Source organism: Elephas maximus, chromosome 11 (genome assembly GCF_024166365.1).
Source record: "Elephas maximus indicus isolate mEleMax1 chromosome 11, mEleMax1 primary haplotype, whole genome shotgun sequence".
NCBI classification, from domain to species: Eukaryota; Metazoa; Chordata; class Mammalia; order Proboscidea; family Elephantidae; genus Elephas; species Elephas maximus.
Genome location: NC_064829.1, coordinates 12,453,285 through 12,479,426, shown reverse-complemented (window position 1 = coordinate 12,479,426; position 26,142 = coordinate 12,453,285). Strand labels below are relative to the sequence as shown.

General features: G+C 44.9%; 1 long non-coding RNA gene across 1 annotated transcript in view; it reads right to left on the bottom strand.

Moving 5' to 3' along the window:
- Window positions 1–3,293: 3,293 nt before the first annotated feature.
- Window positions 3,294–26,142, bottom strand: part of LOC126085953 (uncharacterized) — a 29,728-nt gene continuing 6,879 nt past the window's right edge. The window contains exons 2-3 of the long non-coding RNA XR_007519370.1: window positions 15,642–24,361; window positions 3,294–5,596 (exon numbers count right to left, since the gene is read on the bottom strand). This is a non-coding gene — a long non-coding RNA (uncharacterized LOC126085953). The remainder of the gene's footprint in view (window positions 5,597–15,641; window positions 24,362–26,142) is intronic.

The following is a 26,142-nucleotide window of genomic DNA, read 5'->3' as shown; positions in this document are numbered from 1 at the left end:
ACAGGGATGATAATGGGACTACTCTGCAGAGGCGTTGTGAGGGTCACATGAGGATCTAACACATCAGTGTGTAAGCTGCTGGTTTGCTTGTTTGTCTTCCTGGTGAATTGGGCTCTGAGGGTGAAGGCTGTGTCTGTGTGACTCACCAGTGCACGCCCAGTGCCTGGGGCAGTGCTAGAACATAGGGAACTCCAGGGTAAGTACTTGTCGAAGATCTGAATTTTGGTTTGAAAAACAATGTCTTCAATAGCGCGTGGTTTTGCAGCAAAAACCAAAAACCGTCATTTCTACATTTCTCCCTAGGGCCTTCTAGTTTGTACTTGTTCTCAGATGCCCTCACAGGGCCACAGGGACAATCCAGGCCCCCAGGGCACCATCTTCCCTTAAGCATAACTGGACTGTAGATTTATTACTCGCTTACAAAGAAGACAGAACAACGTGTTGCCTGGACCAATCATCTATTGCTTTTTCTTTAGGCGAACTCTATACAGGGAGCTGTTGATTTAACTCTTATAGAAAGATGGTCAGGCGAAGTCATCTGTATCTGAACGTGGTTCTTCAGAGGTAAGTTTGCATTTCTGCCCTATGGCTGCCACTGGCTGGCCTCTCAGGCTTCAGTTCAGCTTCCTTATCTAGGAAAGGAAGGTGCTGGGCTGCATTAGCGACATTGGGGGTGGGGGAGAGGTGAGAAGGGACAGGGGAAAGGGACAGAAAGTATCCATGTCTGAAGAAAAGTTGCCTCTGCTGAAGGTTTTCAAAATCACTTCACTAAATAATCATCAAAGTCTCTTTTAGCTTGGACATAGTTTGATTCAGTCCACTCCTTATTTGAAAGCATACGTATACATAGGTAGATAAACCCAAACCAAACCCACTGCCGTCGAATCAATTCTGACTCATAGCGACCCTACAGGACAGAGTAGAACTGCCCTGTAGAGTTTCCAAGGAGCACCTGGTGGATTCGAACTGGCAACCTTTTGGTTAACAGCCATAGCACTTAACCACTATGCCACCAGGGTTTCCACATAGGTAGACAGATAGAGATATATAGATACAGATATAATTTATGATTTCAAAAAAACATGCCTAGAGGGAAATAAGTTGGAAACACTGGAGAAATAGGAAGAATGAAGCAGTAAAGTGAAGGGTTAATTTTATCATTGTTGATAACAACCAGCAGATATACAGATACTCTTCCCTCCCACCCCCGTTCTAAACCTGTTCTCCATCTTATATCAATTTTCTAATTTCAGTTAAATATGTCACCCCCCACCAAACCACCCACACCAGGACCGGAGGTCATTTTTACATCTATTAGCGTTCCCATTCACTCTGCTATAAAAGCCCTTCAACTTTGTGGCTTTCTGAATACACCAATTCCTATCTGTCTTCATAACTTTGTATACATAGTCCCTCTTCCTGAGAAAGGTTTTTTTTCCTCATTGCTTGCCTGCTGAACATTTTAGATACTCTATACTCTGCTCTCTGGAACCTACCTTTTCTATAGCTTTTGTCACATTTAATTATGATTATTTAATTGTCTCTTTCTTCTCGTAAGTGTCTGAGTTTCTCCAGGGCCGTGAACCTGCCTTAATCATCTATTCCTAGCACTTAAGTAGGCACCAGCTGTTTGGTAGGTGCTCAATAAAAGTCTGATGAATACCAAATGAACTGATGTGTCGCTGGCATTGTCATTTGCCATCTAGCTGGCTCCAACTCATGGTCATCTTACGTATGAACAGAACAAAATGCTGTGCAGTCCTGAGCCGCCTTTACGATTGTTGGGATGCTTGAGTCTATGGTTGCAGCTATTGCATCAATCCATCTCGTTAGGGTTTCTCTTGTTTTTTCTGACCCTCTGTTTTGCCAAGCATGATGTCTTGTCTAGTGATTGATCCTTCCTGATAATGTGTCCAAAGTAAGTGAGCAGAAATAAAGTATATTAATTATAGCTCTTAAGATAGTTTTCTGGTGTCCATTTTTGTAGTCTTATGCTAAAGGAAGAAGATTTTGATGAGGGTAGCTTCATTTGATATTTTTATCAAACATGGTGATCCAGGGATTAGGAGACCCCTGTTCAGGGGGGTGGTTGCCTTAGTGGTCCTTGGCAAGGAAAGCATCATGGGAGGAAGGTGTGGAACAGCGTCCCCCTTCCCTCCTGTGCCACAGAGGAGCCAGACTCAATCACGGGAGCTACTGAGGGAAGAGAGGTTCATCCAGAGGCAAGAAGTACTTAAAGGCCTCATGCTAGATACTTTCAGATGTTTGAGAGGGAATCATGTAACGAAGAGGGCAGATTTGTTCTGGAATTCTCCATATTGGAGAACAAGGATCGATGATGACAAAGATTTTGGTATAATTCAAGGAGATCTAATGAAAATACCATTGTTTTGCAGTGAAATAGCTTGCCACTAAAGCACACTGTTCGCGCCATGGCCAGGGTGTCTCTGCAGGGTCAGAGGGCCACACGTCAAGACGTGGTGGAGGCACCCCTGTAGCAGGCCAGACTAGACCAGGAGCACTCTAAACCTCTTCTAGCTTTGGGATTTCTAGTTCTACAATGTGGGAGAAGAGAAATACTGAGCAAAGATAACCAAAATAGGGTATCTTTGTGATTTTGCTACCACAAACAATATTGCATTTCCCCTCAGTTTTAAACTTTGCTTTGTAGCTCAAGATAGAAATGGTCAGTGATAATAAGACTTGGCCATAAGATGAGCTTCCCCTTCCTAAGCTCATTGGAGGCTGAGCCCCAGTCCATGAGGCGCCTTGTCATTGTGTGTCTTCTTACTGCTTTGTGGGGGAGGCAGAGTCAGTCACAGGCAGCACCCCTTCTGGCTCATTTCCAATTATCAGAAGATTTAGCAGGCTTTAGGGGGGACTGTGCTCATCTTTGCTGCCCGGCGACCACCAGAGTCCATCTCTTTCATCTCTTTCTGGGTGCCTCCTGTCCCAGCATGCCACACTCCACTGGCTAAATAAACTCGTGAATCTAGCTTTTGTGTCCTGCTAATCCCTTTATTTCCTAAAGCTTATTTAATCTGAAAGGCTTCCTTTCATCTCTCTAACTGTCCACTGGGTCACCCTTGCGTCTTATCTGGAATCCTCGCAAACCCAGGATAGAGTTAAAAAGCTTCCCAGCGTCCCCGGTTTTCATCAGACTCTCCACTGAGGAGGTAGCACCTGCTAAGGGGTACACTGGAGAAAGTCCCCACTGCTGCAAGTGTCTGGACCTGCCGCTGGCACTGCGTGTTGCTCAGCCCCCTCCCCCCTGCCTCCCTCCTCCACCCCCAAAACCAGCCAGCTGCTGCAGCTGCCTCCCTGTGATGCTGTGATGGCTTAGGGTTCTTTAAGGAAGAGGAAAGGCCACACTGCTGACCTGAGGAACATGAGACTGCAGGCCAATGACAAAATTAGAGCGGGCTCAAAGACAACAGACGGGCCAATTCATGCTAAATGAATTCTGCTTTTGGCTAACAAGTAAGACTGCACCTTAGGGTTCCGGAAAAAGAATAGTAATTAAAATCATTTCACCGTTTAAAGGAAGACAGACAACAAGCAAACCCACACTATATCCAAAATACACATTTCCATTGAACGCTTTCTAGACTCTTATGTGGAAAAGGGACATGACAGGATAATTAAGAGGCCTTTCATCACATATGTAGTGGTTACCAGCAACATCTTTTTGCCAAGAGCTTACAGCTTTCCTTCATTGTGGCAACTCTCAGCCTTTAATTTCTTTGCATGTGCACTAGGAAGACTATACCCACATTGCAGCCCAGGGTAAGGATTCAAGGAGATGAAAAATGCAAAGCTCCTGAAGACAGTAACACAGAGTAGGTGAGGGACAAATGCTAGTTTCCACTGTCTATAAAATGTTCGTGAGGGCTCCATGAGATGATGGATGTGTAATAGACCCACATTCTCTATGGTACAAGGCGAGTATGAGAGAAGTTTGTGTACACCTCGTTTCCTCAACTGCATCGTAAAAGCATGTGAATTAGGAGGGTGTTAGTAAGAAGGTCCCCTCATCTCCTGCCTTGCCAATGACCTAAAATAGATCATATCAATGCACAAATGGAGGAAAAGGAGTATCTCTGAGACCAAGGTGACTGAAAACTGGACTGTAGTTTAATTAACCAACGTATGGACCAATCTAAATAAAAACTCCCTTAACAGATGAGCCACTGGGATGGAGAAAGCAGAAAAGGTGGAGAGGCAGGTTGGTCCAGGTGGCCAGCTCTCCTAACAACAGCAGTAATATTTCGTCCTCCCTCACGGAAACCTGGTTAGACGTTACCTCAAAACAATCTACTTCTTTAAACCCACTGTCACCCGGCAGCCTTTTGATCACCCATTTTTCCTCCCTGGCCCTTCATAACTTGGAAGATGCAGGTAGGTGATAGTTCAATCCATGGAAAGTTCTTCCTCACAGTAAGGCAATGCTGTCTGGTCTGGGCCACATGGCAGTCTCTTCTGAGGTGGGTTAGTGTAAGCCCATCACTGAGAGTCTGAGCTTAGCTCAGACAGCTGTTAACTTCTTGCAGTGGCATATCTAGGGTATTGCACTGGCCCTGGGCGCATGGTGCCATTGAGCAGCTTCTATTAACCCAGTATGGACCAAGCACAGTAATGTATTAATTAAAAGATTAACGAGCTTGGCTTGCATTTTTGAACTGATATTCTGGTAAAACTATCTCAGAGTGGAGTGTCAGATGTTTAGACAGGGGCACAATTTCACTGTTTGCCATAGGCATTATTTTCCGTCAATACACTGCTGGCCATACTGGGTTAATAGAAACTGCTCAGTGGTGCCATGCACCCAGGGCCATTGCAATACCTGCCATACCTGCCATATCCTAGTTACACCTGTGATTCCAGCCCCTATGCCTACCAGACTGAGGGCCAGAATCCAAATGATGGTAGGTTCACCATGGTAATGCCATCCATCGTAGGAGGCATTTGGATACTATCATCCCCCTGCCTAGGACTATTCTTTAGGCTTTAGTCACTTTGTTGTTGTCATTGTTACGTGCCATTGAGTTGGTTCTGACTCATAGCGACCCTATGTATAACAGAATAAAACATTGCTCAGTCCTGCACCATCCTCACAATAGTAGATATGTTTGAGCCCATTGTTGCAGCCACTGTGTCAATCCAACTCGTTGAGGGTCTTCCTCTTTTTTTACCTCTACTTTACCAAGCATGATGTCCTTCTCCAGGGATTGGTCCTTTCTGATAACATGTCCAAAGTGAGATGAAGTCTCACATCCTTGCTTCTAAGTAGCATTTATTTGCATTCCGCGGTACAGTATTCCATGTGGTACTTTACATAAGCGAGGTGCTCAAAGGGTCATTTATACAGAAATGTTGTTGTTAGTGGCCCTTGAGTTGGCCCCGGCTCATGGTAACCCTATGTGCGAAAGGACCAGACCATTGTGATCTATAGCAGACCACTGGGCCTTTCTTTCTAGTCTGTCTTAGTCTGGAGGCTCCACTGAAACCTGTTCGGCATCATAGCAACACACAAGCCTCCACTGATGGGTGGTGGCTGCACTTGAGGTGAATCGGCCAGGATTTGAACTGCGGTCTCCTACAGTAAAAAAAAAAAAAAAAAAAAGGAAAGTGAAAATTCTACTACTGAGCCAGGAAAGTGAGAATTCTACTACTGAGCCACGATTTGCGGGTGGGGGGGGATGGGGGGGTGGGGGGGCTCTGCCCGTCTTTGCTGCCCAGCAACCTCTTACATGGAGATACAGAAAAGTTCTTGTTTGTTTTCTCCCTGGTGTTTGAAGGTGACCTCTTGGGTGGTCTTGCTACTCTAGTAAGGATGTCAGCTCGTCCAACTCATGAGCTATCTGAGTCCCATGCATGCCTGGCCCCTCTGTGCTCCGGAATGCTGCTGTGATTGTCACAGCAGGATGCTCACAGGTCTTCCTTTGGCATCTTTCCCCCTTTGTTGTGTTTCCAAAACATATTGATGTTACTCCTCTCTTGAGTTAATTTTGTTCTTATTTGCATTGTAGGTCGTTTTTTACACTTCTAGCTCTCTGATATTATCAGCTCCTCTTAGAAATGCCCTACGCAAAACCACAGGCATACAATAAGAACTCAATACATGATTTTTGAAAAGAATTATGTCACCTCCTGACTGCAGCTCCCTTGAATTTCTCTATCCTTGGTCTTACCTTGTCAGACATGAAAGCTGGTTCCAGTTTGTTTACTGGGATGTCAACCTGAGAGGACTTGAATCTAGAGAAAAAAGGCCACATTTTTTCGCCTATAGAATTCCGTGAGCATCCTTGATATCCCCAGTAAGAAAAAACTTACTAAGAGAACCCAGTACAGACAGTTCTTTGTCCACTAAAAAACAAAAAACTGAACCAAGCCCTAGTTAATAGTCTGAATGATGGGCAGATCGGCAAAGCACTGGGTCCTTTCCCCCAGCTACTCACCCAAAAGATGGGGCAGGTTACTTCAAGTGTCTGATTGTCTTGTGGGAACAGATCCACTACCCCTTCAACTATTTGACCGATCAAATTGTTATTTCTAGAGAGTTTTTGAATGTCCAAATTCCTTTGAAATATTTCAAAGGTTTTAATGATTTTTTCCCTAAGAATGAGTTGTCGTGTAATAGTATGCTAAGCCATCATTTAACTCTCATCGTACACAGTTGTTTAGAAATAGAAAAAACATGTGACTGATGTTTAAGGAGCTCACTGCACAAATAAAATGTGTCAAACACAGCGACAGCTACTTGCAAACATACATAGTTGTGGCAGCTGAACAGAGATAAGCACAAGTGTGGAAGGGTTTTCTAGACCATCTTGAACAAACGGAATTCCTTCCCAAATCCTAGAACACATTAGGTTTAGCAAACCAACTCTTCCAGCCTGGCAAAAAGAAAAGCAGATGTAGTGTGGGAACCAAGAGGGAGGACTCATTGTCCCATAGTGTCTCCCTCCTGTGACGTCAAAAATGACTTCCACTCTAGCTGCTTATGCCCTCACCCTCCAACTGTGCATGTCCTGGCATCCATGCTCTGCAAAGAAGGGTCCCCACCCAGTGCTCTCCCACTAGGCACACAGCACACGGGCGTGCGAGTGCATGTGTGCACACACTGCATCCTGGAGAGTGAGCTATGGATGTGGAGAGAGGACCCAGAGACCGTGCGAGGGGCCCCATCCCAAGCACCAAGAGGACAGTCACCAAGTGTCTTCACGGTCCTCAACAGAAAGAGACTGAGGCGCTAAAAGCAAGCTGTTGCCATCACCAGGGCTAGCCAGCCTTCCTGACGCAAATTAGCCCAATCGTTCTTCAACCTGAATAACATGTAGACTCCATTTGAAGGGAAAAACATTCCTTGGCACCACTTGAGTTGACTTAAATCTAGTTTTGTTACTTTTTTCCCATGTCCATCGAGTTGATTCCAACTCACGGTGGCCTCAAGTATGTCAGAGTAAAACTGCTCCACAGGGTTTTCAGTGGCTGCTTTTTAGGAAGTAGACAACCAGGTCTTTCTTCCAAGGAACTTCTGGGTGGACATAAACGGACCACCTTTCAGTTAGCAGCTGAATGTGTTAACCATCTGCACCACCCAGGGACTCTACTTTTGTTACAGTATTATTTCAGTGCATACAAACACTAAATTATGTATTAGATTCCTTATACTCTGAATCAGTGATAAAACCTGGAAGTGACTAGATTAACTTTTCTAGTATTTGGTGGAATGGGAGCTCAAGATAAAAGTTTAGTTCACTTATGGAGACACAAGCTTACATTTTTGTACACTTGAGTTCATGTGATTCTGAAAAATGTACCTGCTTCAATACATGCAAATATATACATAGCCTTATAGGGTTGCCATGAGTCGGAATTGACTCGACGGCAATGGGTATGGTTTTGGTTTGGTTTAAATTTAAAATCATTTCAGCCATGGTGATATATGTACTATTTGTTAGGAAATGCTGTTTTAATTGGAATTAAAGCAGTTTAGTACACAAGAGAGACAAGGAAATTACCCCTGGTGGAAATAACACATTTACCTAAATTCTCCAGCTTTCTCAAGGTATGTGTTTGGGAATATTCTCAGGTAGAACATTAATGTTATGTAAGAAATTTTTTAAGTCTATTTTCATTTTAATGTTAATCTAAACTTGTATTGAAGATTTTTATTTTTTTAAACTGAAGTCTCCATATGAAGAACGAGGGATGAAGCCTTCCAGGCCAAGGGGACAGCATGGGCTGCCCCTGCAAACCATCTGAGCTAATCTGGGTTTGAAAAATCCTGAAAGAGGAAAGGACTAGGGCTGAATCAGCTGCACCCCCACCACGACTGGCTTGCCTCCACTGCAGAGTCACAGAACAGACTCCAGGGGCCTCACTGCAGACCATGCAGGAAACCTGGAGAGGCATGGCTGCCCTGAGGCTCAGGCACCCCCATACTCCCAGGTGAGGGCTGTTTTGTTTCATTTTTAATATGTCCCCATTGTTGTTGAGTTGATTTCGAATCACATCACCCCTATAGAAGAGAGTAGAACTGCCCCACAGGGTTTCCAAGGCTCTCCAAGGCAGCAGACTGACACATCTTTCCCCCAAGGAGTAGCTGATGGGTTTGAATCGCCAATCTTTCAGTTAGCAGCCAAGGGCTCCTTTTTAACATGTAGAACAGCGAACATAGCATGATTTTAGGAAAAAAGATATGAAACAACATAAGCCAACTCTTTCTAACCTGTGCTCCTTTCCTTTGTGTTTCTTTTTGCCATGTCGGCGCTGCCCACCACCCAGTGGATTTAAGAAGACCCCTGTTACTGTCATTGGACCCCCAGCTGAAGTCATTCTATCCACAAGGTACTATGCTAACTGTGTAGTGGAGGGTGAAACACACTGCTGACAGGGTTATGAACAGAAAATAAACGAACCAACAAATATTCCAATGGGAAGTGCAGTCAGTAAGGAGGCTGTTGTTATGAGTATTCCAACAGGAACTGCAGTCAATGAGTGGGCTGTTGTTATGGGGAGGGGACTACTTCAGGGCTGAGGACAGCACTGCTGAGAGCAAGGCTCCCTCCCTTTAGGGAAAGAAGCGAGCGTATTTGCATACTGGTAGAGGGTGCAGTTATAACTACTCTAAAATGTTTCTCTTGCTTCCATTGTCCTGAAGTCAGATATTTCAGTTTGGTTCTCCCCATTAGGATCACAAGCCAATGGAGAGCCCCTGGAGAGAGGGCCAGAAGCCACGGAGAGAAGGCAGCTGCTTCTCCCGCTGCACATGAGCGTGGTAGGCTGTGGGGCCATGTGCAGCGTGTAAGGCAAACTGGAGGTGAAGGCCAGTGCTGGACAGCCATTTCACCGGAACCCAGGTACGATCTCCCTGAGGCCTGGACTAGGCAGTCGCAGTGAGTGTGCAAAGAAGCTGATATACACTTGTGGAAGTGGAATCAGTATTTCTTGGTGTCTTATTTGACTTCCTACTACATGACTTCTCCACAAAGTATGAAGTCCACGGAAACTTCTGTTTTACTGAAATCATCAGTAGATAATTGTAATCTTGTTCTTCCCAGCACTATTTTCCACCATTTACACCTGGTCCTGTGCTTACACAAAATTGTGACACACAGTAAAATCAGAGTTCCCACACATTGTTGCTACCACCTACTTAGGAGATCTTGCTTCACGGTCCCCACTGAGAATCTCTGCCCCAGCAGGTAACTGTAGGAAAAGAGGTAGGGGCGTGACCTGGGAAGGTAATGGCACACGAGACTTCTGAACTGCTGAGTGTCCTGGTGATGGATTCCTTTTCATTATGATGATTACTCAAAAACAACGTGGGGGCGCAGGAAATCACAAACTTTCAGTCATACCAGATTGGGTCCAAGTTCTGGCTTCATCACTTGGGCAAAATACTATTTCTCTCTTACCTTCAATTTCCACATTTGTAAGTGGAGGTGATAGGACTTACCTCACAATGCTGAGAAAGTATCCAGCATGTCCCCTGGCATACGGTAGGCTCTGGACAAATGCTATTTTCCACTCCTAAAATTAATCTTTTCAGTTAAACCAGAAGGATGGTTAGAAGAAATTCTCATCCCTTATAATATCTGTATTAGTTTCCCAGGGCTTCCATGACAAAATACCACAAACTGGGTGGTTTATAAGAATAGAAATTTATTGTCTTACGGTTCTAGAGGCTAGGAGTCTCAGACCGTGGTGTTGGTCACGTTGATTCCTTCTGAGGGCTCTGAGGGAGAATCTGTTCCACGTCTCTCTCCTAACATTTGGTGATGGCTGGGGATCCTCAGCACTTGGCTTGCAGATGTATCTTCACATGGCTGTTTCCCCCGTGTGTTTCTCTGTGTCTCTTCTCTTTTATAAAGACACTACTCAGATGGCATTAGAACCTATCTTACTCCTGTATCACCTCAAGTTAACTGATAACATCTTCAAAGAACCTATTTCCAAACAAGGTCATGTTCACAGGTACTAGAGTCAGGACATCAACATATCTTGTGGGGAGATACAACTTGATCCATAACAATGTTTTCTTCCCTTGGCCACCAAGGTGGTCAAGAGCAGTAAGTGTTGTGCTTCATGTGCCAGGACTGAGTAGGAGGAGTACTGGTGAGAAACCAGACCAGCCAGGAGTCCAGAGCCAGATCCCCAAATCTGGGACAATACTGGGGCAAGTGGACAGGGAGCAGGAGCCAACAGGAAAGGCCAGGCACAAGAGCCAGGCCAAACAGGAAGGTGTGTGGGGAGAGCAAGAAGAACCCAGGAGTAAAAGAAAGGGGGCTTGTTGATGACCCAGATCTCCACCCTCCTATTTAAATATCCCCTGCACATATTTCATGCATGTTCAGATTCCAGTGTGATGGTCAATGTCCAGCAAAGGAAAATGTATTAGGCTCATATCAAGGGGCAGTGCTTGTGTACATCACCACTGACCCTCGCCATAACCCTGAAGGGCTTTCTCCGGAATGGATGCTCAAGAGCTCACAAAGACATCACAGACACACAAGCAAGCAGCAGCTTTGGAATTCGAAACCAGATCTGTGGACAGCAAGGTGCTGCTCATACCACTCATACCATGGTATCTGACTGTTGTACTAAACATATTCTTGTCTCCCTTCATTATTTCATTTTCATTAGTTTCTTGTTCTCCACTGGGTTCTTTTTTGCCCTATCCCTGTCCCATCTCCCCCCAGCAAGCACTGGAAGGAAGAGTTAAGGGGCGAAACCAGCAGTGGAGAGGTCATTTCCAATGCAGTGGTGTCACTAGGATTGATATCTCCCAGTGTGGTAACTCATGATGTCACCCCCCATGCTAATTACCACAGTATCCTAGCTAAAACACCAGTGATTTTGACAAAATCAAGACAGTAAAAACACTGGCAGCAATGAAAACAACAGCAAGTGCTTGTAGCATGTGTAGACAAGAACATATATTTCAAAGCATCATTGTAATTGGGTAATAATGACAGCTCTGACCAGAGCATATTACCCGCTGCTGTCAAGCCAATTCTGACTCAGAACAACCCTATAGGACAGAGTAGAACTTCCCCATAGGGTTTCCAAGGAGCACCTGGTGGATTTGAACTGCTGACCTTTTGGTTAGCAGCCGAGCTCTTAGCTACTGTGCCACCAGGGCCCTGAAGCACGTTAGAAGGTTTAAAAAATAAATTAGCATAGAGATTTAGCCTAGCCCTGGTGGGACAGTGGTTAAACACTCGGATGCCAACCGAAAGGTCAGCAGCTCAAACCCACCAGCCACTCCATGAGGGAAAGATATGGCAGTCCACTTCCATAAAGATTTACAGCCTTGGAAACCCTATTGAGCAGTTCTACTCTGTACTATGGGGTTTCTATGAGTTGGAATCGACTGGACAGTTTGGTTTTGGGGGTTGGTTAGGTATATTGATACACGTAAGCTGGGCTTACAAAACTCTTTCTGTTGTTATAACTAACTGAAGGGATGTTTTTATAAAAAATAATAAATTTCTGCTGAAACACTGCACAAAAATTTTATAGACTGTCATTTTGGTATCACCTCCTCTGACAGTGTCACCTGGTGCTTTCTGCACCCTGTGTGGCCTCCTAGTGACCCCACTATTCCAAAGAAAGCTTTTTAGGAATCCCCTTCTGAGAAAATCCCAACTGTAGTCTCAGGAACCTGGATGGGGCAGAACCAGTTTGCCTGGCTGCTGGAGAAGCCTCCAGAAATGGCGTCCCCAGACCCTTGTGTTACAGATAATGGAACTAGGCTGCAAAGTGAGGCACAGGTCCTTCCTTAAAAAAAAGGGTTTCCTTCCAGCATCTTGGAGAATTAGCAATTTGTCCAGTACCTGTAGCTGAATCTGTTTTCCTAGGTTGTGGAGGAGGCAGCAAATTCCCAATGACCTGGCATCAGAGAACACTACCCAGCTGCTTTGTGGAGGAAGCCCAACCCAATTCCCAGCCTTCTAGTTGGAATGAAAATGATGAAATAATAAAGAAAATGCCAACTTAATCAGCCCCTATGCCAGGAAGCCTGGGGTGTTTACTCAGCTCCACAGGCCACGAAAGAACAGAGCCAGGTATTTAGAAGCATCCCTCACTGAGGGCGTCTGTCTGTCCCAGAGAAGCAGGCGCGGCAACTTCTGAAGTCACAGAGAAGCTCACCGTCTCCATGTCACAGGTTCCTCAGGATCACTTCCATCTGTATCTTGGATACACTGAAGCAATAAAAGATGCAGCTTGGCAGTGATGTCTGGAGCTCTCGTGGAACAACTCCACGTCGGCTAAGACCACTCTCTATACCTGCTAAAGGGCTGTGGAGGTTGTCACAGCCTTTGACAAATCAGAACCACCCTGTTCAATGGGGAAGGCCAGCGCTGAGGAAAGCACATGTTGTTCAAGACCTCTACACCCCCAGGCGTCAGAGCAGGGGTCGGGGTGGGTGGGGGGGAGGTGTGATGTAGGGGCCAGGGGAGGTCCTGCCAGCAGCCACCAATGAGCTGTATAGAGGAGTCACCCCAACCAGAGGGACCCAGGAAGGGGCTGCAGTGGGTCCCTGACGAGTGCCTCACTGACCCAAAGGAAAGCTGTTGCAGCACCCTGGCCACTATCCAGGCCGTTATAGGACATCTGCCCCTTCTTCTGTGTGTTTCCATGTCTACTGCTGCCTGGTCAGGGTCCGTGGCAACTCGTACCCCCTACACCCCCGCACAGCACCAATTCCCTTACTCAGCCTGCTCAGGGACAGCCCTCCCACCCCTCTTCCCTCCTAAGCCCAGCAGCCGCAGGTCCCCACAGTGGCTCCCTCCTACTGAAGTGCCTCTCACAGCCCTTGCTTTGAAATTTTCCCACCATCCTTTCCTCTTCTACCCTCTCACAGAGAACCTGATAAATTGTCCATGTGCCCGTGATAGCAGGTTTTGGCAGGCTAACATCTGACCTCGGCCCAGCTGGATGTTGGCATTTTACAGGGGACACCCAGAGAGGTCTTCATAGGCCTCAATCTGGAGTATCCAGGCAGTAGGGCCCAGTGCATGCGGTGGGTAGGTACTTTGAGGCAAGTGAGGCACTTTTTCTCTAATCAAAGCACTGAGCAAAATGTTTATTCCCCTCCTCTAAAACTAGCCAAGGCCCTGCTGGCATCCCATCTCCCTCCAAGTGACTCCAAACCAACCGAAAGCAAGGACTTCGCTTCTGCGCAGCACACACGGATTGCCTCAAACTTCCAAGCAGCAGTAAGACCACTGGGAATGAAGACTTCACTCGGTGGTACCAGCCACTCCTAGATGCTCTGTTCACCCAGTGTGACTGAGCCAGACAGGCCAGGCATGTAAAGTGATGGCAAAGTGAAAGCTGTTACTATTATTTATAGAAAAAAAAAAGTGAACAGATTTACGATGAACCGGTCCCATCCCCTACACAAAACTGACTTTGTAGGAGAGGGACCTGCTTACGTCTCAAAGGGGAACCTCGTTACCCTTCCCCACAAACAGGTGTCCGTTCTTTTGATAATGGACAGGCATGTCATGGCTCAGGGCTCAGCAGGCATACAGTGGAGGTCAGATGCTGTGTTCACATCACTACTGCCTCCGGCTCCACCACACTGCCTGGGTAAACAATCCCTTCATGGGCACACTCAGTTCTTTTTCCTGCTCGGCAAGTGTTACAGCTCTCAGAAGCGGGCATACCATCTCCCCTGCTTAGCAAGCCGTCTGCGTAGGCCTAGACTGTGTCTGTTTCTGCTTTAAGGGATACCCAGCTCCATCAGTGACCTTCTGCCTAGAGGTGCCCAGTTTCACTCCATGGGCTGACTGGCCCACTGCTGCAGCCTCTCTCCATGGGCTGACTTGCAAATTGCAGGTGTCTCTCTTGGTCTTCAGCGTTACAACCCTGACCCATATCACCGCTCTTTCATCTGGGTATAGGAGGTTCTCAGCACAGAGACACTGGGTTCAAAGGATGCATCAGGCTCTTGTTGATCATGAGGTATCCCCAAAAAAACCTCTGTGAGAGTGGCCACTTCTATGGGCAATTTCAAGGCATGGCTTTTCCACAATCTGACCAATCCTTTAAGTGGATTGTAAACTAACCAATCCTATCCGGTGGATTTGCAAGCCACTTACACAAGAAAGCTAATAATCCTTTGGTGGATTCCAGCCTGACCCATCATTCTAGGAGGATTACAAACCCAGGGCCAGAAAGGCCACATAAGAGAAATCCATTGCACCACACCTTCCCAAAGAATTTTGTTCAAACCAGGCAGAACTCCGGTCTGCCCTAAGCCTAGTATTTTTTACTCATCATGTGGTGAGGATTGGATGAAATAAATTATTTCTATTTGAGAGTGAGATCAGCATGGTGAAGATATTAAATATGATATGTTTGTAAGCATCACGTGCAATCCCACTGGGAAGGTCGTGCTCACACCAGTGATAGTGCACCCTTCAAAACTACTCTCTAAATATGCCGGCCTCCCCTTCTTAACACAGTAAGTGCAAGTTTTTGGTGTCATAGATTGAGATTGGTGTCAGAAAGTTGTGTGCTCAAACCCTGGTGTCCTCAAACCGTCCATGTCCTGATGGAAGAGACTTCCCGCTGTCCTAGGTCCTGAGACCTCTACATCATAAGAGGAAGAAAAAAACCTATCCATGAGGGTCCGTCCAAACCGCTGCAGGCAGACAGACTCACTGCTTGCAGAATTGCAAGGGGTAAAGAAGAGATCCTACGGAACTTAGGTGCTCAGAGTCCAGGGAACTTTGACCTGGGAACCTAAGCAGTCGGCCACATTTAATGAACGTCATCTGCACAGATGACATGTCTATCACCTGTAAATATTGGTGCCCAGATTCTGTCCTTTGCCTTCTTGTCACTTAACCTATTCTTTGAAAGGGATTTCATGCAACCCCCCACCCCCGGCTTTAACTACTGTTTATAAGTCCCAATACCTAAACTGATGACTCTAGCCAAAGCCCTTTCTTGACCCAGTTCTGTGTTTCCAGTGACCGCCACCTAGTTCCACCTGGGTGTGTCACAGACATTGCATCCAAAACCGACACTATCACACGCTCAGTTGTCCAAATAAGGATTTGTCGTCTTTTCCTTAGTTTTCCCTGGCTGCTTGAGAGCCAAGACAGTGTCCCACTTACCTAGCAGAGTGTGGCACACAGCACGGGCTCGGTAAACACTCCTTGGTGTGAGAGTAATGGCTGGATAGGGTGACTTTCTGCGGGAGCTCTTCTCAGCCCTGCAGATACAGCAGAGACTTGAATGCCTAGGCCTTACAGAGTTTTCCTTTTAGTGACAAAATAATTAAGTGAGGTACAAATTATATCAAATAATGACAAGTGCTACATGGAAAAAATGAAGCTGAGAAGAAGGATGTGAAACACAGGGCGTGGGAGAATGAAGTTTAAGACGGGGTGGCCGCGAAGTGGGCCGAAAGGGGAAGCAGCCAGAGGACTCCCAGGACCAGTGTTCCAGATGGAGAAATGTCCAGATGAGCCCGGGCTGCTGTGTGCCTGTGGGATTCCTGAAGGGTTGAGTTATAGAAAAATGGCACTGGAGAAAAATAAATGCAAAATGACCCCATTCAACCTGGCTTTTGAGAAAATGAATGTTTGGGGTGGAAAGAGAACAGTGAAGAAACGAAAAGGAGAAGGAGCTGCTGGTCTCCCCCCTCCAGCTCTCATTACCGCCTGGACCTTGGGGTTTCCAGCTTCCTTCCAGCTCTGGGCCCAAGTGTCCTGGTGCATCATTAGGGATTTCCTGGGTTTTGGGTTCAATGCCGCCCTGTCTGCTTGCTCCATCTCTCTGTGCGTGTGTGCTGCAGAACAAGGGGCCTCAGAGAAGAAGTTGGCAGTAGCCCTGCTGTGGCAAAGAGATCCTCAAGGAGGTGGCGGGTGGTATTTCCAGTAGAGAAAGAAGTGGCTCAACTAGTGAGTTCACAGAGGGAAATTGTTGTCTCCCTGTGGAGGTGTCTGGAGCAGGAACGGGAATTGGTTTAGGCCTCAGCAGCCTTCCCTCCTACCTTTAGGAAACATCATCTTCACATCTCCTCACTGGTGAGAAAAACACGTGTTCCCTTTCCCATGCCTCAAGCTTCAGGGAGACCAAGGTGGCAATAAAGTCAGGAGATGGCATGTGGGTTGCCAAAAGGTTGGCCTGGGCAGTTCCGTACTGTCTGCGGAGGCCTGGCACCTGCCATTGCCCCACCTGTGACCTCTCCCCCTGCCCACCCACCAGCATTTAACAGGCTCACCACTGCTAAGCCCTGAGGCCCACATGCCACCCACCTTTTAGTGTGGAGCAGGAGCCATGTTAAGCTGGGGCAGTTGGGGCCCTGGTCACCAGGTCCACCGCAAGACACGGTGGGGAGCCAAGTGGACAGCCCCCTGAGTAGAATGCTGTGGCCTCATGAAGGGAGGCACCTCCCTCCTCCCTAGCCCCCCAGTCTTGGTGGTTCCTGCCCAGGCCACTCCCCCATGGAGCTACCTGTGTTCACAGCCCAGTGGCCCCACCACCTGTGGAACGATGATAACAGTGCTGGGACCTCCTTCGCCTGAGGGGTTTGATCTGTAAATGGAGTGTGAACAGCACCCTTCTGGAAGGGTTAGTGTGAGAGCCCCGAGCCAGTCCGCAGAAAAGAGGACCTGGTACTAGGTACGCCCCAGGAGGTGCTGGATACATTGTTCTCACAGGTGAGGCCCGGTGTCTGCCTCCTGCACGAATGGCTGGTACATCCCAGCCTTGAGATGTGCCCACCCAGACCTGAGCCCACAGACTGAGGAGCAAGGGTGGCTGCAGGTACAGGCCTTCTGAGCTCAACTTGGACGCTTCTGGGCCTGTCTTCCCCGCTGCTTGCCTGCCGATCTGACCTTGGGATGGGTGGAGGCTTTCAGATGGGGGAGGAGGCAGAGAAATCTCACTCCAGAAAACTAGGAGGCCCTGAATCCTGAGATATTGAACTTTGAATAGACTAACGTGGTGTTATCTCACCAAAGCCAAGATGCTATCTACTGAAAGACATACCAATATTTTATGTTCTAAAAAAAAAAAAAAAAAACTATGCTGCCAATTAAACTGCAAGATGCCATTGACCGGAAGTTGCATCCTATTAAAATGCTAGGGAGAAAGGTGTATTTAAGAATCGAAGAAATATGATGTATCATTTTTGCTAAGTTATATCACATGTAATAGTAGCATAACATTTTTGAAAATTTATACGGAAAACACTTAAAGACATTTCCTAAAATAAATTTTTCTGTGCATTTGAGAACTCCCTTAATCAGTTCTATCCACAGTGGTGGGAACCCCACAACTGCCTGAGAACATGCAGAATTTCTCTGGGACTGAACAGCCCCGGTTACTAGGGCAAGGAACTCCCTTAATTCAGTTCTATCCACTGTGGTGGGAACCCCACAACTGCCTGAGAACATGCAGAATTTCTCTGGGACTGAACAGCCCCGGTTACTAGGGTAAGAAGGACTCCCTTAATTCAGTTCTATCCTGTGGTGGGAACCCCACAACTGCCTGGGAACATGCAGAATTTCTCTGGGACTGAACAGCCCCGGTTACTAGGGCAAGGAACTCCCTTAATTCAGTTCTATCCACTGTGGTGGGAACCCCACAACTGCCTGGGAACATGCAGAATTTCTCTGGGACTGAACAGCCCCGGTTACTAGGGTAAGAAGGACTCCCTTAATTCAGTTCTATCCTGTGGTGGGAACCCCACAACTGCCTGGGAACATGCAGAATTTCTCTGGGACTGAACAGCCCCGGTTACTAGGGCAAGGAACTCCCTTAATTCAGTTCTATCCACTGTGGTGGGAACCCCACAACTGCCTGAGAACATGCAGAATTTCTCTGGGACTGAACAGCCCCGGTTACTAGGGTAAGAAGGACTCCCTTAATTCAGTTCTATCCTGTGGTGGGAACCCCACAACTGCCTGGGAACATGCAGAATTTCTCTGGGACTGAACAGCCCCGGTTACTAGGGCAAGGAACTCCCTTAATTCAGTTCTATCCACTGTGGTGGGAACCCCACAACTGCCTGGGAACATGCAGAATTTCTCTGGGACTGAACAGCCCCGGTTACTAGGGTAAGAAGGACTCCCTTAATTCAGTTCTATCCTGTGGTGGGAACCCCACAACTGCCTGGGAACATGCAGAATTTCTCTGGGACTGAACAGGGTAAGGAACTCCCTTAATTCAGTTCTATCCACTGTGGTGGGAACCCCACAACTGCCTGGGAACATGCAGAATTTCTCTGGGACTGAACAGCCCTGGTTACTAGGGTAAGGAACTCCCTTAATTCAGTTCTATCCTGTGGTGGGAACCCCACAACTGCCTGGGAACATGCAGAATTTCTCTGGGACTGAACAGGGTAAGGAACTCCCTTAATTCAGTTCTATCCACTGTGGTGGGAACCTCACAACTGCCTGGGAACATGCAGAATTTCTCTGGGACTGAACAGCCCGAGTTACTAGCATAAGGGTATTGCTTAGTCTCAGGCTGTGCTTGCTTGGGGCCTGCTTGACCTGCTGTGGGAGCCCCATCACAGAGGAGGCAGGCTTCTGCTGCGTCTACAGTTCTCTCATTCACTCAACTGCAGCTGCCAATCAGGGGTCCATAAGCACCAGCTGGCCAGTGGGTGGGAGGGGAACTCTGTCTCCACCCATTAGGGGTGAACTGGCCCCAAGCCCAGTCTGCCAGCCTCCTTTGCAGCCAGTCTCTAAGAGTGGCTAGGATGACTGACTTGTAATTCAGCCGCCATTTGATAAAGTGAGCAGAAGGTGAAAAGCCCTAAAACCTTTTGTATTTTCTAAATGAATCAGATTCACAGCCACCCTATATGACAGAGCAGAACCACCCCAGGGGGTTTCCAAGGAGTGGCTAGTAGATTTGAACTGCCGACCTTTTGGATGGCATCTGAGTTCTCAACCACTGTGCCACCAGGGTATTTTCTAAACCTTACTAATTTGGGGATGTTTACAGAACACACACACTCTCACACACTCACGCTCATACCTCACACATACACAGTTCATACACACTCATGCACACACTTATACACATTCATGCACACGGATATTCACATACACATACACACACACCACGCACTGGCATACACAAGTCATACGCACACACACAGCTCACACTTGCATGCACTCGAGGGCTTGCCTGTAGTGCTGTCACCAGTAAAGCTGGTGGCATGAAGCATTTGAGGAGGAGACAGGTATTTTCAACACCTGGAGACCAGAGTATACCAGCGCAGGAGAGAATCACCCAGAAGCCTCTCTGTTTTCCATCATTCAAGGAAAGTAAACTACGCCTCGTTTTAAGGAAAGTTGTTTTCTATGAAGTGCAAATAAGGGAAGCCCCATCTAAGAAAAGCATTGATGCATTGTGGAAAGTCTTACAGCTAGAAAGAGCCTTCGGAATCACATGCCTCACACACACACACACGCACACAGAGACACACACACTCACACTCACTTAGAATCCGAGACTCTTTCAGATTTATTTCTCTTGATAAACAATTTTTTAGTGTAAACACTTAAAAGCAAAATTAAAGTTACAAAATGATCAAGTTACTCCAGTTCTAGTTTGCACTATTTCTGTGTAAGTTATTTTCCCCGTTAAACATGTTACAAGAAAACTTACATAAGGATATAACCCACATTTTAAGTAATGCCCAAGGTAACATTTTTTTACTTTTGCAAATAACTTATGTTTACCTGTTTTCCGCATTTGGAATAAAATATTTCTCTCAAAGGCTGAGCCTGAGACAAGTTAGGTGCTGGAAACCGTTCCTGGCAAGATATCATCTGTATGCAGAGAGGCCCCAGAATGACCCCCGTTAGACCCAAGCTGGTATTGAAGAAGGCTGTCCTGGAAAAGTACGTCTCTGTTGGAAAGTGTGTCTGGCCCCGGGACAGCCGTGCTCAGGAAAAGCAGGATAGAGGAGGTCTCCAGCCATTTGATGAGGCCACTCATTTTAATGTGTGGATACTGCTTATTCACGTTGAAAAAACCTTAGTCCACACAGTGGGCCCCCGAGGCTGCTGAAACCTTTCGGATCTGAGCTCGTGGGGTAGGGGGTGGGTGTGGGGGGGGGGCGAGGTTATAGGGGTAGAATTATAGGATTACAGGGACAGGGAAGCCTCTCTGGCTCCTTCTAGGAACTCAGCATTTCCAAGTGGCAGTCACTTAATCAGCCTGTGTGTCCCCAGAAGAGGCCGGTCCTATGGGACAGGGGGTGGGTGGGAGGCATATTTCCATCAGTCTAGAATCTCCTCATTTCCCATGTGCATTGGAAGTCCTGGGGGAGTTCTTCAAGGCTAATTCCTAGATGTTGCCTCTTGAGCTTTTCAAGCAGTAAGTATCACATTTTTAATAAGCCCCACACATAATAGAGTTTTTCTAGTTCCCAAAGTTGATGCATTTCCATATACACAAGGAGCTCTTTGGGGGCATAAAAAAAAAGAAAGTAGAGATAATTCAAATCTTCTCCTTGTTAGCAAATCTGAAAGGAAAAACTGATGTTTTTAACTATATGAGGTTTCAATTCCTAATGATTTTCCTCTCCTGTTCACCTCTAGGTAATGCACCTGTATTAAACTGATTAATATTTTATCTTATTTACCTATATGTTTATTTTGGACTTGACTACAGAAAGGAGTTAAAAGCATCTTACAAACTAAAGCACACAAGTTAAAACAAAACATATAGTAAGGGATTGGGAAAATATGGACTAAGAGGTAAAGCTGCTCAGCTTCAAAAACGAGCTGTTCATCATGAAGCAGAAACATTTCTCTCCCTCGCTTTTAGTTAATATGTCTTTATTTTATAAAAATGGGACTTTTATGTATCTCATACCCAAACCCATTACCATCGAGTTGATTCTGACTAATAGTAACCCTATAGGACAGAGTAGAACTGCCCCATAGAGATTGCAAGGAGTAGCTGGTAGATTCGAACTGCTGACCTTTTGGTTAGCAGCCCAACACTTAATCACTACGCCACTATCATCATTATGACTCAAGTGTTCTAAAGCACTTTAAAACTTCAGAAAAGCCAGCAACTTTGGATAGAGAAGTAACACGCTATCAGTGCAGACAACCTGGAAAATAGAGATAAGTAGAAAAGAATGGGAACTGTCAACTTTAATATTTAGGTGTGCTTTCTTTGATACTCGTTCACCTCATAACGAGTATGAATATCGAAGAAAGCACACCTAAATTCAGGGTCACTGTGAGTTGGAATCGACTTGACGGCAATGGGTTTTGGTTTGTTCGTTTTTTTCTTTGATAGAAATATAGTTATATATAGGATATAATAGATCATTATTGGGGTCATGCTAAGATAAGCTTTTTCTTTTTTTCTAAATTTGGCTTTATGTGAAATGTACAGAATAGTCAAATCTACAGAGAAAGAAGTAGATTAGTAGTTGCCTAAGCCTGGGAGTAAAAGGGCGGAGAAGAGAGAATTGAGAGAGGCTGGGAAGTGCCTGCTGATGGGTAAAAGGTTTCTTTTTACAGTGATGAACATGTCCTAAAGTTAGATTATTGTAATAGTTGCATAAATATAAATTTATAAAAACAATTGAACACTTTAAATGGGTGAATTTTATGGTATGTGAATTATAAATCAATAAGATGGTTAAATATTTCAGCTAGCTACATACTGAGATATCACAAAATAAATTGTTTTCTTTGCAATTTTCATCCACCACCTTGTTAAAATTAATGCCAGTTTATGTTCGATTGTATGTAAATTTTAAACTTGTAAAGGTGATAACTTTGCTCTAGTTCATCAACTTTATAAAGTGTTTTAAAAATATCATGTATGTCCTTCAGAAAAGAAAAGCCTTTTCCTGAGTTAACACCTAGTAATAACAGATATAGGCACATTCATTTGTTCACTCATTCATTTAATAAATAACCATGGAGTGCCTTCCACTTATCAATCCCTAAGGAGCCACTGAGAAAAGAGCAGGGAGCCAATTAGGGTTACTGCAAGTGGGATGCACATGCTGCCCCCCGAGCTTTTCTCTTTACCAACCAAAAAAAAAAAAAAAGTTAAATAAAATATGAAAAGCATGCTTGAAAGGAAAGAGTTTAAGCCAGCATAGGTTCATAGAGTTTCAAAACTTTGAAGGTCCTTAGCAATTTCTAGAATTCCATCATTTTACTGTATGCTGAGCAGATAATCTGAGAAGCTGGACTATATGAAGAAGAATGAGGCATTGGGATTCAGGAAGACTCATTAACAACTTACATTCTGCAGAAGACACAGCCTTGCTTACTGAAAGTGAAGAGGACTTGAAGCATTTACCGATGAAGACCGAAGACCACAGCCTTCAGTATGGATTACACCTCAACATAAAGAAAACAAAAATCCTCACAATTGGACCAATGAGCAACATCACGATAAACAGAGAATATATTCAAGTCGCCAAGGATTTCATCTTACTTGGATCCACAATCAATGCCCATGGAAGCAGCAGCCAAGAAATCAAAAGATGCATTGCACTGGGCAGATGTGCTGCAAAAGATCTCTTTAAAGTGTTAAAAAGCAAAGTTGTTACTTTAAGGACTAAGGTGCACCTGACCCAAACCAGGGTGTTTTCAATCACCTAATACACATGTGACAGTGGGACGACAAATAGGGAAAACCAAAGAATTGATGCCTTTGAATTATGGTGTTGGTGAAGAATATTGAACATACCGTGGACTGCTGAAAGAACGAACAAATCTGTCTTGGAGGAAGTACAAGCAGAATGCTCCTTAGAAGAGAAAATGGTGAGACTTTGTCTCACGTACTTTGGACATGTTATCAGGAGGAATCAGCCCCTGGAGAAGGACATCATGCTTAGTAAAGTAGAAGGTCAGCCAAAAAGAAGACTCTCAATGAGATGGGTTCACACGGTGGCTGCAACAACGGGCTCAAACATGGCACCAGGTAGTGTTTTGTTCTATTGTACATTGGGGTTGCTATGAGTTGGAATCGACTCAACGCATCTAACAATAACATCGTTTTACAGGCAAAGGAACTGAATCACAGGAGTTAGGCGACTTGACCAAGGGAGTCGGTATGTAGTGAAATAACAGCTTCTAAAACCCACAAAACTATGTATACAACAAAGCAAAAAAATATTTTTCTCTCTAGAGGCATATTTCTAAAGCAGACTTTCTGGGAGAGTCCCAATTATAGGTACTTTTATTCTTTTCCAAAAGGCCCTTTGGAACGTATATGTATATATGATTTATTTTTATTCCTTTGTTAAGGTTTATAAAAAAAATTCCTAAGTCAAAAGAGATTTTTTTTTTAACCACACCTTTTATTCTTTGTCAGACTACATTTTTGGTTTATAAAATATAGTCACCATAGCCACATTCTTCTCAGAGAGAGGAGGTACTTGTGGCTTTGGAGTCCCCTGTCCTCTGTCCCTGCCAATATCATTAACTTACTAAACCTGGCCTTCTGCTTTCCTCCAAATCATTAATTACTCACTGTTCTTCTCAGCTCCTTCATTATTACAAGCAATTAATTGCAGAAGTAATGTCATCACTTTGATATCTGGATGGTATTACCACACACCTTTCTCAAAGGCTGCTTCTAGCCAGAGCCAGGCACAGGCAGGAGTAAGGGTAGACATACAGGGATGCGAGCACTGGACGAGGAGTCCAGACAGAGCCATTCCGCCAAGTGGGCCCAGTCGCTGTTTGACTTTGAGCCAGCCACTCCACCTCTCTGGGCCACTAATGCTTACCTGTAAAATGAGAGATGGTGTTACATCTGCATCTCAGTCTGAGAGGCTCAAGCGTGCGGGTCCTTGAACAAAAGGATGCATAGAATATTCTTCCTGTAAGTGATTATTTGATTATAATTAAAAACATTTTGATTGTATTAAAACAAGATTTATAAGAGAATAGAATACCAAATATACAAAAATATTAAAGCTGAAATATGAATCTTCCCCCAAATTCCTACTTTCAGGGAATAGTTCTGGTTCACCCAAAGAGCCCTGGGGGGGCATACCCTCTGCTCTAAGGGGACTTCAGTGGGGGTTTTGGAAGCACGATGATGGGGAAACTTCTTTCTGGCTCTGAAGTTTGAGGAGTCTAAGAAGAAAGGATAAAAATTGCACAGATGCCCTAAAGAAGGCCTTCATTTCATTACAGAACAATTGCCTCCAGAAAGCCTTAAAAATATTCACAGTTCTTTCATTTAAACCAATCATATGGTCTACTATGTGCAGATTGACAAATTGAAGATGAGTGGCGTTGCATTCATCGTCAAAAAGAACATTTCAAGATCTATCCTGAAATTCAGCGCCGTCAATGACAGGATAATATCCATGTGCCTACGAGGAAGACCAGTTAATACGACCATTATTCAAATTTACGCACCAACCAGTAATGCAAAAGATGAAGAAATTGAAGCTTTTTACCAGCTTCAACAGTCTGAAATTGATCAAACATGCAATCAAGATGCATTGATAATTACCGGTGATTGGAATGCAAAAGTTGGATACAAAGAAGGATTGGTAGTTGGAAAATATGGCCTTGGTAATAGGAACAACACCAGATATCACATGATAAAATTTTCATTCATCGAAACAACATAAACAGCAACTATACATGTGGACCTTGGTAGATGGAATATACAGGAATTAAGTCGACTATATCTGTGGAAAGAGTCAATGGAGAAGCTCAATATCATTAGTCAGAACAAGGCCAGGGGCCGACTGCAGAAGAGGCCATCAACTGCTTATATGCAAGTTCAAGAAGCTGAAGAAAATTAAAACAAGTCCATGAGAGCCAAAGTGTGACCTTGAGTATATTCCACCTGAATTTAGAGACCATCTCAAGAATAGATTTGACACATGGAACACTAAGGCCTAAAATCAGCTGAGTTGTAGATGATGTCAAGGACATCATACATAAAGAAAGCAAGAGGTCATTAAAAAGACAGGAAAGAAAAAAAGATCAAAATGGATGTCAGTAAAAACTCAGAAAGTTGCTCTTGAACATAAAGCAGCTAAAGCAAAAGGAAGAAATGATGAAGTAAAAGAGATGGACAGAGGATTAGAAAGGGTAGCTTCAGAAGACAAAGTATTTAATGAAAAGACTTGGATTAGAAAACCTAAAGGAAAGAACATGCTCAGCATTTCTCAAGCTGAAAGAAGTAAAGAAAAAATGTAAGCCTCAAAGTTGCAATACTGAAGGACTTATGGGCAAAATATTGAATGAGGCAGGAAGCATCAAAACCAGACGCAAGTAATACACAGAGTCACTGTACCAAAAAGAACTGGTTGATATTCAACCATTTCAGGAAGTAGCATATGATCAAGAACCAGTGGTACTGAATGAAGAAGTCTAAGCTGCACTGAAAGCACGGGCAAAAAAATAAAGCTTCAGGAATAGAGGGAATACCAATTTGGATGTTTCAAGTGCTCACTTGTATATGCCAAGAAATTTGGAAGACAGCTACCTGGCCAACTGATCGGAAGAGACCCATACTTGTACCCATTCCAAAGAAAGGTAATGCAACAGAATGTGGAAATTATCTAATAATATCATTAGTATCACATGCAAGTAAAATTATGCTAAAGATAATTAAAAAACTTTTGCAGTAGTATAT